Consider the following 16,790-nt stretch of genomic DNA (forward strand, 5'->3'; position numbering starts at 1 on the left):
TAGCTCATTGTGAAAATATTACAAATGTTTCACGAGAATGAAAAATGTAAATTTCCAATTTCAACCAAACATGCTAGAAATGCTCTAATTGCGCTAATTAGCTCATTGTGAGAAATTCACAAACGTCTGACAAAAATGTAAAATGTAAATTTCCAACTTCAACGAAACACGCTAGAAAAGCTCAAATTGCGCAAATAAGCCAACTGTAAGAATTTTACAAACGTCTGACAAAAATGAAAAATGTAAATTTCCAATTTCAACCAAACATGCTAGAAATGCTCTAATTGAGCTAATTAGCTCATTGTGAAAATATTACAAACGTCTGACAAGAATGAAAAATGTAAATTTCCAACTTCAACCAAACATGCTAGAAATGCTCTAATTGAGCTAATTAGCTCATTGTGAGAAATTCACAAACGTCTGACAAAAATGAAAAATGTAAATTTCCAACTTCAACGAAAAACGCTGGAAATGCTCCAATTGTGCTAATTAACTTATTGTGAGAATATTACAAACATCTGACAAGAATGAAAAATGTAAATTTCCAACTTCAACCAAACATGCTAGAAATGCTCTAATTGAGCTAATTAGCTCATTGTGAGAAATTCACAAACGTCTGACAAAAATGTAAAATGTAAATTTCCAACTTCAACGAAACACGTTAGAAATGCTCAAATTGCGCCAATTAACTTATTGTGAGAATATTACAAACATCTGACAAAAATGAAAAATGTAAATTTCCAATTTCAACCAAACATGCTAGAAATGTTTAATTGAGTTAATTAGCTCATTGTAAATATATTACAAACGTCTGACATAAATGAAAAATTTAAATTTCCAATTTCAACCAAACATGCTAGAAATGCTCTAATTGAGCTAATTAGCTCATTGTGAAAATATTACAAACGTCTCACAAGAATGAAAAATGTAAATTTCCAATTTCAACCAAACATGCTAGAAATGGTCTAATTGAGCTAATTAGCTCATTGTGAGAAATTCACAAACGTCTGACAAAAATGTAAAATGTAAATTTCCAATTTCAACCAAACATGCTAGAAATGCTCTAATTGAGTTAATTAGCTTATTGTAAAAATATCACAAACGTCTGACAAAAATGTAAAATGTAAATTTCCAATTTCAACCAAACATGCTAGAAATGCTCTAATTGAGCTAATTAGCTCATTGTGAAAATATTACAAACGTCTGACAAGAATGAAAAATGTAAATTTCCAATTTCAATCAAACATGGCAGAAAAGCTCAAATTGCGCAAATAAGCCAACTGTAAGAATTTTACAAACGCCTGACAAAAATGAAAAATGTAAATTTCCAATTTCAACCAAACATGCTAGAAATGCTCTAATTGAGCTAATTAGCTTATTGTGAAAATATTACAAACGTCTGACAAAAATGAAAAATGTAAGTTTCCAATTTCAACCAAACATGCTAGAAATGTTTAATTGAGTTAATTAGCTCATTGTAAATATATTACAAACGTCTGACATAAATGAAAAATGTAAATTTCCAATTTCAACCAAACATGCTAGAAATGCTCTAATTGAGCTAATTAGCTCATTGTGAAAATATTACAAACGTCTCACAAGAATGAAAAATGTAAATTTCCAATTTCAACCAAACATGCTAGAAATGCTCTAATTGAGTTAATTAGCTTATTGTGAAAATATCACAAACGTCTGACAAAAATGTAAAATGTAAATTTCCAATTTCAACCAAACATGCTAGAAATGCTCTAATTGAGCTAATTAGCTCATTGTGAAAATATTACAAACGTCTGACAAGAATGAAAAATGTAAAATTCCAATTTCAACCAAACATGGCAGAAAAGCTCAAATTGCGCAAATAAGCCAACTGTAAGAATTTTACAAACGCCTGACAAAAATGAAAAATGTAAATTTCCAATTTCAACCAAACATGCTAGAAATGCTCTAATTGAGCTAATTAGCTTATTGTGAAAATATTACAAACGTCTGACAAAAATGAAAAATGTAAATTTCCAATTTCACCCAAACATGCTAGAAAGGCTCTAATTGAGCTAATTAGCTCATTGTGAGAAATTCACAAACGTCTGACAAAAATGTAAAATGTAAATTTCCAACTTCAACGAAACACGCTAGAAATGCTCAAATTGCGCAAATAAGCCAACTGTAAGAATTTTACAAACGTCTGACAAAAATGAAAAATGTAAATTTCCAATTTCAACCAAACATGCTAGAAATGCTCTAATTGAGTTAATTAGCTCATTGTAAATATATTACAAACGTCTGACGGAAATGAAAAATGTAAATTTCCAATTTCAACCAAACATGCTAGAAATGCTTTAATTGAGCTAATTAGCTCATTGTGAAAATATTACAAACGTCTCACACGAAAGAAAAATGTAAATTTCCAATTTCAACAAAACATGCTAGAAATGCTCTAATTGAGCTAATTAGCTCATTGTGAAAATATTACAAATGTTTCACGAGAATGAAAAATGTAAATTTCCAATTTCAACCAAACATGCTAGAAATGCTCTAATTGCGCTAATTAGCTCATTGTGAGAAATTCACAAACGTCTGACAAAAATGTAAAATGTAAATTTCCAACTTCAACGAAACACGCTAGAAAAGCTCAAATTGCGCAAATAAGCCAACTGTAAGAATTTTACAAACGTCTGACAAAAATGAAAAATGTAAATTTCCAATTTCAACCAAACATGCTAGAAATGCTCTAATTGAGCTAATTAGCTCATTGTGAAAATATTACAAACGTCTGACAAGAATGAAAAATGTAAATTTCCAACTTCAACCAAACATGCTAGAAATGCTCTAATTGAGCTAATTAGCTCATTGTGAGAAATTCACAAACGTCTGACAAAAATGAAAAATGTAAATTTCCAACTTCAACGAAAAACGCTGGAAATGCTCCAATTGTGCTAATTAACTTATTGTGAGAATATTACAAACATCTGACAAGAATGAAAAATGTAAATTTCCAACTTCAACCAAACATGCTAGAAATGCTCTAATTGAGCTAATTAGCTCATTGTGAGAAATTCACAAACGTCTGACAAAAATGTAAAATGTAAATTTCCAACTTCAACGAAACACGTTAGAAATGCTCAAATTGCGCCAATTAACTTATTGTGAGAATATTACAAACATCTGACAAAAATGAAAAATGTAAATTTCCAATTTCAACCAAACATGCTAGAAATGTTTAATTGAGTTAATTAGCTCATTGTAAATATATTACAAACGTCTGACATAAATGAAAAATTTAAATTTCCAATTTCAACCAAACATGCTAGAAATGCTCTAATTGAGCTAATTAGCTCATTGTGAAAATATTACAAACGTCTCACAAGAATGAAAAATGTAAATTTCCAATTTCAACCAAACATGCTAGAAATGGTCTAATTGAGCTAATTAGCTCATTGTGAGAAATTCACAAACGTCTGACAAAAATGTAAAATGTAAATTTCCAATTTCAACCAAACATGCTAGAAATGCTCTAATTGAGTTAATTAGCTTATTGTAAAAATATCACAAACGTCTGACAAAAATGTAAAATGTAAATTTCCAATTTCAACCAAACATGCTAGAAATGCTCTAATTGAGCTAATTAGCTCATTGTGAAAATATTACAAACGTCTGACAAGAATGAAAAATGTAAATTTCCAATTTCAATCAAACATGGCAGAAAAGCTCAAATTGCGCAAATAAGCCAACTGTAAGAATTTTACAAACGCCTGACAAAAATGAAAAATGTAAATTTCCAATTTCAACCAAACATGCTAGAAATGCTCTAATTGAGCTAATTAGCTTATTGTGAAAATATTACAAACGTCTGACAAAAATGAAAAATGTAAATTTCCATTTTCAACCAAACATGCTAGAAATGCTCCAATTGAGCTAATTAGCTCATTGTGAAAATATTACAAACGTCTGACAAGAATGAAAAATGTAAATTTCCAATTTCACCCAAACATGCTAGAAATGCTCTAATTGAGCTAATTAGCTCATTGTGAGAAATTCACAAACGTCTGACAAAAATGTAAAATGTAAATTTCCAACTTCAACGAAACACGCTAGAAATGCTCAAATTGCGCAAATAAGCCAACTGTAAGAATTTTACAAACGTCTGACAAAAATGAAAAATGTAAATTTCCAATTTCAACCAAACATGCTAGAAATGCTCTAATTGAGCTAATTAGCTCATTGTGAAAGTATTACAAACGTCTGACAAGAATGAAAAATGTAAATTTCCAACTTCAACCAAACATGCTAGAAATGCTCTAATTGAGCTAATTAGATCATTGTGAGAAATTCACAAACGTCTGACAAAAATGAAAAATGTAAATTTCCAGCTTCAACGAAAAACGCTAGAAATGCTCCAATTGTGCTAATTAACTTATTGTGAGAATATTACAAACATCTGACAAGAATGAAAAATGTAAATTTCCAACTTCAACCAAACATGCTAGAAATGCTCTAATTGAGCTAATTAGCTCATTGTGAGAAATTCACAAACGTCTGACAAAAATGTAAAATGTAAATTTCCAACTTCAACGAAACACGTTAGAAATGCTCAAATTGCGCCAATTAACTTATTGTGAGAATATTACAAACATCTGACAAAAATGAAAAATGTAAATTTCCAATTTCAACCAAACATGCTAGAAATGTTTAATTGAGTTAATTAGCTCATTGTAAATATATTACAAACGTCTGACATAAATGAAAAATTTAAACTTCCAATTTCAACCAAACATGCTAGAAATGCTCTAATTGAGCTAATTAGCTCATTGTGAAAATATTACAAACGTCTCACAAGAATGAAAAATGTAAATTTCCAATTTCAACCAAACATGCTAGAAATGGTCTAATTGAGCTAATTAGCTCATTGTGAGAAATTCACAAACGTCTGACAAAAATGTAAAATGTAAATTTCCAATTTCAACCAAACATGCTAGAAATGCTCTAATTGAGTTAATTAGCTTATTGTGAAAATATCACAAACGTCTGACAAAAATGTAAAATGTAAATTTCCAATTTCAACCAAACATGCTAGAAAGGCTCTAATTGAGCTAATTAGCTCATTGTGAAAATATTACAAACGTCTGACAAGAATGAAAAATGTAAAATTCCAATTTCAATCAAACATGGCAGAAAAGCTCAAATTGCGCAAATAAGCCAACTGTAAGAATTTTACAAACGCCTGACAAAAATGAAAAATGTAAATTTCCAATTTCAACCAAACATGCTAGAAATGCTCTAATTGAGCTAATTAGCTTATTGTGAAAATATTACAAACGTCTGACAAAAATGTAAAATGTAAATTTCCAATTTCAACCAAACATGCTAGAAATGCTCTAATTGAGCTAATTAGCTCATTGTGAAAATATTACAAACGTCTGACAAAAATGTAAAATGTAAATTTCCAATTTCAACCACACATGCTAGAAATGCTCTAATTGAGTTACTTAGCTTATTGTGAAAATATTACAAACGTCTGACAAAAATGTAAAATGTATATTTCCAACTTCAACCAAACATGCTAGAAATGCTCTAATTTAGTTAATTAGCTTATTGTGAAAATATTACAAACGTCTGACAAAAATGTAAAATGTAAATTTCCAATTTCAACCAAACATGCTAGAAATGCTCTAATTGCGCTAATTGGCTCATTGTGAGAATCTCACAAACGTCTGACAAAAATGTAAAATGTAAATTTCCAATTTCAACCAAACATGCTAAAAATCCTCTAATTGAGCTAATTAGCTTATTGTGAGAATTTCAGAAACGCCTGACAAAAATGAAAAATGTAAATTTCCAATTTCAACCAAACATGCTAGAAATGCTCTAATTGAGCTAATTAGCTTATTGTGAAAATATTACAAACGTCTGACAAAAATGAAAAATGTAAATTTCCATTTTCAACCAAATATGCTAGAAATGCTCCAATTGAGCTAATTAGCTCATTGTGAAAATATTACAAACGTCTGACAAAAATGAAAAATGTAAATTTCCAATTTCAACCAAACATGCTAGAAATGCTCTAATTGAGCTAATTAGCTCATTGTGAAAATATTACAAACGTCTGACAAAAATGTAAAATGCAAATTTCCAAATTTAACCAAACATGCTAGAAATGCTCCAATTGAGCTAATTAGCTTATTGTGAAAATATTACAAACGTCTGACAAGATTGAAAAATGTAAAATTCCAATTTCAACCAAACATGCTAGAAATGCTCTACTTGAGCTAACTAGCTCATTGTAAAAATATTACAAACGTCTGACAAGAATGAAAAATGTAAACTTCCAATTTCAACCAAACATGCTAGAAATGCTCTAATTGAGTTCATTAGCTCATTGTGAAAATATTACAAACGTCTGACAAGAATGAAAAATGTAAAATTCCAATTTCAACCAAACATGCCAGAAAAGCTCAAATTGCGCAAATAAGCCAACTGTAAGAATTTTACAAACGTCTGACAAAAATGAAAAATGTAAATTTCCAATTTCAACTAAACATGCTAGAAATGCTTTAATTGAGCTAATTAGCTCATTGTGAAAATATTACAAACGTCTGACAAGATTGAAAAATGTAAAATTCCAATTTCAACCAAACATGCTAGAAATGCTCTAATTGAGCCAACTAGCTCATTGTAAAAATATTACAAACGTCGGACAAAAATGAAAAATGTAAATTTCCAATTTCAACCAAACATGCTACAAATGCTCTAATTGAGCTAATTAGCTCATTGTGGAAATATTACAAACGTCTGACAAGATTGAGAAATGTAAAATTCTAATTTCAACCAAACATGCTGGAAATGCTCTAATTGAGCTAACTAGCTCATTGTAAAAATATTACAAACGTCTGACAAGAATGAAAAATGTAAATTTCCAATTTCAACCAAACATGCTAGAAATGCTCTAATTGAGCTAATTAGCTCATTGTGAAAAATTGACAAATGTCTGACAAAATTGAAAAATGTAAATTTCCAATTTCAACGAAACTTGCTAGAAATGCTCCAATTGCGCTAACTAGCTCATTGTAAAAATATTACAAACGTCTGACAAGAATGAAAAATGTAAATTTCCAGTTTCAACAAAACATGCTAGAAATGATCTAATTGAGCTAATTAACTTATTGTGAGAATATTACAAACGTCTGACAAGAATGAAAAATGTAAATTTCCAGTTTCAACCAAACATGCTAGAAATGATCTAATTGAGCTAATTAGCTCATTGTAAAAATATTACAAACGTCTGACAAGAATGAAAAATGTAAATTTCCAATTTCAACCAAACATTCTAGAAATGCTCTAATTGAGCTAATTAGCTCATTGTGAAAATATTACAAGCGTCTGACAAGATTGAAAAATGTAAAATCCCAATTTCAACCAAACATGCTAGAAATGCTCTAATTGAGCTAACTAGCTCATTGTAAAAATATTACAAACGTCTGACAAGAATGAAAAATGTAAATTTCCAATTTCACCCAAACATGCTAGAAATGCTCTAATTGAGCTAATTAGCTCATTGTGAGAAATTCACAAACGTCTGACAAAAATGTAAAATGTAAATTTCCAACTTCAACGAAACACGCTAGAAATGCTCAAATTGCGCAAATAAGCCAACTGTAAGAATTTTACAAACGTCTGACAAAAATGAAAAATGTAAATTTCCAACTTCAACGAAAAACGCTAGAAATGCTCCAATTGTGCTAATTAACTTATTGTGAGAATATTACAAACATCTGACAAGAATGAAAAATGTAAATTTCCAACTTCAACCAAACATGCTAGAAATGCTCTAATTGAGCTAATTAGCTCATTGTGAGAAATTCACAAATGTCTGACAAAAATGTAAAATGTAAATTTCCAACTTCAACGAAACACGCTAGAAATGCTCAAATTGCGCAAATAAGCCAACTGTAAGAATTTTACAAACGTCTGACAAAAATGAAAAATGTAAATTTCCAATTTCAACCAAACATGCTAGAAATGCTCTAATTGAGTTAATTAGCTCATTGTAAATATATTACAAACGTCTGACGGAAATGAAAAATGTAAATTTCCAATTTCAACCAAACATGCTAGAAATGCTTTAATTGAGCTAATTAGCTCATTGTGAAAATATTACAAACGTCTCACACGAAAGAAAAATGTAAATTTCCAATTTCAACAAAACATGCTAGAAATGCTCTAATTGAGCTAATTAGCTCATTGTGAAAATATTACAAATGTTTCACGAGAATGAAAAATGTAAATTTCCAATTTCAACCAAACATGCTAGAAATGCTCTAATTGCGCTAATTAGCTCATTGTGAGAAATTCACAAACGTCTGACAAAAATGTAAAATGTAAATTTCCAACTTCAACGAAACACGCTAGAAAAGCTCAAATTGCGCAAATAAGCCAACTGTAAGAATTTTACAAACGTCTGACAAAAATGAAAAATGTAAATTTCCAATTTCAACCAAACATGCTAGAAATGCTCTAATTGAGCTAATTAGCTCATTGTGAAAATATTACAAACGTCTGACAAGAATGAAAAATGTAAATTTCCAACTTCAACCAAACATGCTAGAAATGCTCTAATTGAGCTAATTAGCTCATTGTGAGAAATTCACAAACGTCTGACAAAAATGAAAAATGTAAATTTCCAACTTCAACGAAAAACGCTGGAAATGCTCCAATTGTGCTAATTTACTTATTGTGAGAATATTACAAACATCTGACAAGAATGAAAAATGTAAATTTCCAACTTCAACCAAACATGCTAGAAATGCTCTAATTGAGCTAATTAGCTCATTGTGAGAAATTCACAAACGTCTGACAAAAATGTAAAATGTAAATTTCCAACTTCAACGAAACACGTTAGAAATGCTCAAATTGCGCCAATTAACTTATTGTGAGAATATTACAAACATCTGACAAAAATGAAAAATGTAAATTTCCAATTTCAACCAAACATGCTAGAAATGTTTAATTGAGTTAATTAGCTCATTGTAAATATATTACAAACGTCTGACATAAATGAAAAATTTAAAATTCCAATTTCAACCAAACATGCTAGAAATGCTCTAATTGAGCTAATTAGCTCATTGTGAAAATATTACAAACGTCTCACAAGAATGAAAAATGTAAATTTCCAATTTCAACCAAACATGCTAGAAATGGTCTAATTGAGCTAATTAGCTCATTGTGAGAAATTCACAAACGTCTGACAAAAATGTAAAATGTAAATTTCCAATTTCAACCAAACATGCTAGAAATGCTCTAATTGAGTTAATTAGCTTATTGTAAAAATATCACAAACGTCTGACAAAAATGTAAAATGTAAATTTCCAATTTCAACCAAACATGCTAGAAATGCTCTAATTGAGCTAATTAGCTCATTGTGAAAATATTACAAACGTCTGACAAGAATGAAAAATGTAAATTTCCAATTTCAATCAAACATGGCAGAAAAGCTCAAATTGCGCAAATAAGCCAACTGTAAGAATTTTACAAACGCCTGACAAAAATGAAAAATGTAAATTTCCAATTTCAACCAAACATGCTAGAAATGCTCTAATTGAGCTAATTAGCTTATTGTGAAAATATTACAAACGTCTGACAAAAATGAAAAATGTAAATTTCCATTTTCAACCAAACATGCTAGAAATGCTCCAATTGAGCTAATTAGCTCATTGTGAAAATATTACAAACGTCTGACAAGAATGAAAAATGTAAATTTCCAATTTCAACCAAACATGCTAGAAATGCTCTAATTGCGCTAATTGGCTCATTGTGAGAATCTCACAAACGTCTGACAAAAATGTAAAATGTAAATTTCCAATTTCAACCAAACATGCTAAAAATCCTCTAATTGAGCTAATTAGCTTATTGTGAGAATTTCAGAAACGCCTGACAAAAATGAAAAATGTAAATTTCCAATTTCAACCAAACATGCTAGAAATGCTCTAATTGAGCTAATTAGCTTATTGTGAAAATATTACAAACGTCTGACAAAAATGAAAAATGTAAATTTCCATTTTCAACCAAATATGCTAGAAATGCTCCAATTGAGCTAATTAGCTCATTGTGAAAATATTACAAACGTCTGACAAAAATGAAAAATGTAAATTTCCAATTTCAACCAAACATGCTAGAAATGCTCTAATTGAGCTAATTAGCTCATTGTGAAAATATTACAAACGTCTGACAAAAATGTAAAATGCAAATTTCCAAATTTAACCAAACATGCTAGAAATGCTCCAATTGAGCTAATTAGCTTATTGTGAAAATATTACAAACGTCTGACAAGATTGAAAAATGTAAAATTCCAATTTCAACCAAACATGCTAGAAATGCTCTACTTGAGCTAACTAGCTCATTGTAAAAATATTACAAACGTCTGACAAGAATGAAAAATGTAAACTTCCAATTTCAACCAAACATGCTAGAAATGCTCTAATTGAGTTCATTAGCTCATTGTGAAAATATTACAAACGTCTGACAAGAATGAAAAATGTAAAATTCCAATTTCAACCAAACATGCCAGAAAAGCTCAAATTGCGCAAATAAGCCAACTGTAAGAATTTTACAAACGTCTGACAAAAATGAAAAATGTAAATTTCCAATTTCAACTAAACATGCTAGAAATGCTTTAATTGAGCTAATTAGCTCATTGTGAAAATATTACAAACGTCTGACAAGATTGAAAAATGTAAAATTCCAATTTCAACCAAACATGCTAGAAATGCTCTAATTGAGCCAACTAGCTCATTGTAAAAATATTACAAACGTCGGACAAAAATGAAAAATGTAAATTTCCAATTTCAACCAAACATGCTACAAATGCTCTAATTGAGCTAATTAGCTCATTGTGGAAATATTACAAACGTCTGACAAGATTGAGAAATGTAAAATTCTAATTTCAACCAAACATGCTGGAAATGCTCTAATTGAGCTAACTAGCTCATTGTAAAAATATTACAAACGTCTGACAAGAATGAAAAATGTAAATTTCCAATTTCAACCAAACATGCTAGAAATGCTCTAATTGAGCTAATTAGCTCATTGTGAAAAATTGACAAATGTCTGACAAAATTGAAAAATGTAAATTTCCAATTTCAACGAAACTTGCTAGAAATGCTCCAATTGCGCTAACTAGCTCATTGTAAAAATATTACAAACGTCTGACAAGAATGAAAAATGTAAATTTCCAGTTTCAACAAAACATGCTAGAAATGATCTAATTGAGCTAATTAACTTATTGTGAGAATATTACAAACGTCTGACAAGAATGAAAAATGTAAATTTCCAGTTTCAACCAAACATGCTAGAAATGATCTAATTGAGCTAATTAGCTCATTGTAAAAATATTACAAACGTCTGACAAGAATGAAAAATGTAAATTTCCAATTTCAACCAAACATTCTAGAAATGCTCTAATTGAGCTAATTAGCTCATTGTGAAAATATTACAAGCGTCTGACAAGATTGAAAAATGTAAAATCCCAATTTCAACCAAACATGCTAGAAATGCTCTAATTGAGCTAACTAGCTCATTGTAAAAATATTACAAACGTCTGACAAGAATGAAAAATGTAAATTTCCAATTTCACCCAAACATGCTAGAAATGCTCTAATTGAGCTAATTAGCTCATTGTGAGAAATTCACAAACGTCTGACAAAAATGTAAAATGTAAATTTCCAACTTCAACGAAACACGCTAGAAATGCTCAAATTGCGCAAATAAGCCAACTGTAAGAATTTTACAAACGTCTGACAAAAATGAAAAATGTAAATTTCCAACTTCAACGAAAAACGCTAGAAATGCTCCAATTGTGCTAATTAACTTATTGTGAGAATATTACAAACATCTGACAAGAATGAAAAATGTAAATTTCCAACTTCAACCAAACATGCTAGAAATGCTCTAATTGAGCTAATTAGCTCATTGTGAGAAATTCACAAATGTCTGACAAAAATGTAAAATGTAAATTTCCAACTTCAACGAAACACGCTAGAAATGCTCAAATTGCGCAAATAAGCCAACTGTAAGAATTTTACAAACGTCTGACAAAAATGAAAAATGTAAATTTCCAATTTCAACCAAACATGCTAGAAATGCTCTAATTGAGTTAATTAGCTCATTGTAAATATATTACAAACGTCTGACGGAAATGAAAAATGTAAATTTCCAATTTCAACCAAACATGCTAGAAATGCTTTAATTGAGCTAATTAGCTCATTGTGAAAATATTACAAACGTCTCACACGAAAGAAAAATGTAAATTTCCAATTTCAACAAAACATGCTAGAAATGCTCTAATTGAGCTAATTAGCTCATTGTGAAAATATTACAAATGTTTCACGAGAATGAAAAATGTAAATTTCCAATTTCAACCAAACATGCTAGAAATGCTCTAATTGCGCTAATTAGCTCATTGTGAGAAATTCACAAACGTCTGACAAAAATGTAAAATGTAAATTTCCAACTTCAACGAAACACGCTAGAAAAGCTCAAATTGCGCAAATAAGCCAACTGTAAGAATTTTACAAACGTCTGACAAAAATGAAAAATGTAAATTTCCAATTTCAACCAAACATGCTAGAAATGCTCTAATTGAGCTAATTAGCTCATTGTGAAAATATTACAAACGTCTGACAAGAATGAAAAATGTAAATTTCCAACTTCAACCAAACATGCTAGAAATGCTCTAATTGAGCTAATTAGCTCATTGTGAGAAATTCACAAACGTCTGACAAAAATGAAAAATGTAAATTTCCAACTTCAACGAAAAACGCTGGAAATGCTCCAATTGTGCTAATTTACTTATTGTGAGAATATTACAAACATCTGACAAGAATGAAAAATGTAAATTTCCAACTTCAACCAAACATGCTAGAAATGCTCTAATTGAGCTAATTAGCTCATTGTGAGAAATTCACAAACGTCTGACAAAAATGTAAAATGTAAATTTCCAACTTCAACGAAACACGTTAGAAATGCTCAAATTGCGCCAATTAACTTATTGTGAGAATATTACAAACATCTGACAAAAATGAAAAATGTAAATTTCCAATTTCAACCAAACATGCTAGAAATGTTTAATTGAGTTAATTAGCTCATTGTAAATATATTACAAACGTCTGACATAAATGAAAAATTTAAAATTCCAATTTCAACCAAACATGCTAGAAATGCTCTAATTGAGCTAATTAGCTCATTGTGAAAATATTACAAACGTCTCACAAGAATGAAAAATGTAAATTTCCAATTTCAACCAAACATGCTAGAAATGGTCTAATTGAGCTAATTAGCTCATTGTGAGAAATTCACAAACGTCTGACAAAAATGTAAAATGTAAATTTCCAATTTCAACCAAACATGCTAGAAATGCTCTAATTGAGTTAATTAGCTTATTGTAAAAATATCACAAACGTCTGACAAAAATGTAAAATGTAAATTTCCAATTTCAACCAAACATGCTAGAAATGCTCTAATTGAGCTAATTAGCTCATTGTGAAAATATTACAAACGTCTGACAAGAATGAAAAATGTAAATTTCCAATTTCAATCAAACATGGCAGAAAAGCTCAAATTGCGCAAATAAGCCAACTGTAAGAATTTTACAAACGCCTGACAAAAATGAAAAATGTAAATTTCCAATTTCAACCAAACATGCTAGAAATGCTCTAATTGAGCTAATTAGCTTATTGTGAAAATATTACAAACGTCTGACAAAAATGAAAAATGTAAATTTCCATTTTCAACCAAACATGCTAGAAATGCTCCAATTGAGCTAATTAGCTCATTGTGAAAATATTACAAACGTCTGACAAGAATGAAAAATGTAAATTTCCAATTTCACCCAAACATGCTAGAAATGCTCTAATTGAGCTAATTAGCTCATTGTGAGAAATTCACAAACGTCTGACAAAAATGTAAAATGTAAATTTCCAACTTCAACGAAACACGCTAGAAATGCTCAAATTGCGCAAATAAGCCAACTGTAAGAATTTTACAAACGTCTGACAAAAATGAAAAATGTAAATTTCCAATTTCAACCAAACATGCTAGAAATGCTATAATTGAATTAATTAGCTCATTGTAAATATATTACAAACGTCTGAAGTAAATGAAAAATGTAAATTTCCAATTTCAACCAAACATGCTAGAAATGCTTTAATTGAGCTAATTAGCTCTTTGTGAAAATATTACAAACGTCTCACACGAAAGAAAAATGTAAATTTCCAATTTCAACAAAACATGCTAGAAATGCTCTAATTGAGCTAATTAGCTCATTGTGAAAATATTACAAATGTCTCACGAGAATGAAAAATGTAAATTTCCAATTTCAACCAAACATGCTAGAAATGCTCTAATTGCGCTAATTAGCTCATTGTGAGAAATTCACAAACGTCTGACAAAAATGTAAAATGTAAATTTCCAACTTCAACGAAACACGCTAGAAAAGCTCAAATTGCGCAAATAAGCCAACTGTAAGAATTTTACAAACGTCTGACAAAAATGAAAAATGTAAATTTCCAATTTCAACCAAACATGCTAGAAATGCTCTAATTGAGCTAATTAGCTCATTGTGAAAATATTACAAACGTCTGACAAGAATGAAAAATGTAAATTTCCAACTTCAACCAAACATGCTAGAAATGCTCTAATTGAGCTAATTAGATCATTGTGAGAAATTCACAAACGTCTGACAAAAATGAAAAATGTAAATTTCCAACTTCAACGAAAAACGCTAGAAATGCTCCAATTGTGCTAATTAACTTATTGTGAGAATATTACAAACATCTGACAAGAATGAAAAATGTAAATTTCCAACTTCAACCAAACATGCTAGAAATGCTCTAATTGAGCTAATTAGCTCATTGTGAGAAATTCACAAACGTCTGACAAAAATGTAAAATGTAAATTTCCAACTTCAACGAAACACGTTAGAAATGCTCAAATTGCGCCAATTAACTTATTGTGAGAATATTACAAACATCTGACAAAAATGAAAAATGTAAATTTCCAATTTCAACCAAACATGCTAGAAATGTTTAATTGAGTTAATTAGCTCATTGTAAATATATTACAAACGTCTGACATAAATGAAAAATTTAAATTTCCAATTTCAACCAAACATGCTAGAAATGCTCTAATTGAGCTAATTAGCTCATTGTGAAAATATTACAAACGTCTCACAAGAATGAAAAATGTAAATTTCCAATTTCAACCAAACATGCTAGAAATGGTCTAATTGAGCTAATTAGCTCATTGTGAGAAATTTACAAACGTCTGACAAAAATGTAAAATGTAAATTTCCAATTTCAACCAAACATGCTAGAAATGCTCTAATTGAGTTAATTAGCTTATTGTGAAAATATCACAAACGTCTGACAAAAATGTAAAATGTAAATTTCCAATTTCAACCAAACATGCTAGAAATGCTCTAATTGAGCTAATTAGCTCATTGTGAAAATATTACAAACGTCTGACAAGAATGAAAAATGTAAAATTCCAATTTCAATCAAACATGGCAAAAAGCTCAAATTGCGCAAATAAGCCAACTGTAAGAATTTTACAAACGCCTGACAAAAATGAAAAATGTAAATTTCCAATTTCAACCAAACATGCTAGAAATGCTCTAATTGAGCTAATTAGCTTATTGTGAAAATATTACAAACGTCTGACAAAAATGAAAAATGTAAATTTCCATTTTCAACCAAACATGCTAGAAATGCTCCAATTGAGCTAATTAGCTCATTGTGAAAATATTACAAACGTCTGACAAGAATGAAAAATGTAAATTTCCAATTTCACCCAAACATGCTAGAAATGCTCTAATTGAGCTAATTAGCTCATTGTGAGAAATTCACAAACGTCTGACAAAAATGTAAAATGTAAATTTCCAACTTCAACGAAACACGCTAGAAATGCTCAAATTGCGCAAATAAGCCAACTGTAAGAATTTTACAAACGTCTGACAAAAATGAAAAATGTAAATTTCCAATTTCAACCAAACATGCTAGAAATGCTATAATTGAGTTAATTAGCTCATTGTAAATATATTACAAACGTCTGACGTAAATGAAAAATGTAAATTTCCAATTTCAACCAAACATGCTAGAAATGCTTTAATTGAGCTAATTAGCTCTTTGTGAAAATATTACAAACGTCTCACACGAAAGAAAAATGTAAATTTCCAATTTCAACAAAACATGCTAGAAATGCTCTAATTGAGCTAATTAGCTCATTGTGAAAATATTACAAATGTCTCACGAGAATGAAAAATGTAAATTTCCAATTTCAACCAAACATGCTAGAAATGCTCTAATTGCGCTAATTAGCTCATTGTGAGAAATTCACAAACGTCTGACAAAAATGTAAAATGTAAATTTCCAACTTCAACGAAACACGCTAGAAAAGCTCAAATTGCGCAAATAAGCCAACTGTAAGAATTTTACAAACGTCTGACAAAAATGAAAAATGTAAATTTCCAATTTCAACCAAACATGCTAGAAATGCTCTAATTGAGCTAATTAGCTCATTGTGAAAATATTACAAACGTCTGACAAGAATGAAAAATGTAAATTTCCAACTTCAACCAAACATGCTAGAAATGCTCTAATTGAGCTAATTAGCTCATTGTGAGAAATTCACAAACGTCTGACAAAAATGAAAAATGTAAATTTCCAACTTCAACGAAAAACGCTAAAAATGCTCCAATTGTGCTAATTAACTTATTGTGAGAATATTACAAACATCTGACAAGAATG

Source organism: Watersipora subatra, chromosome 11 (assembly GCF_963576615.1).
Source record: "Watersipora subatra chromosome 11, tzWatSuba1.1, whole genome shotgun sequence".
Classification (NCBI taxonomy): domain Eukaryota; kingdom Metazoa; phylum Bryozoa; class Gymnolaemata; order Cheilostomatida; family Watersiporidae; genus Watersipora; species Watersipora subatra.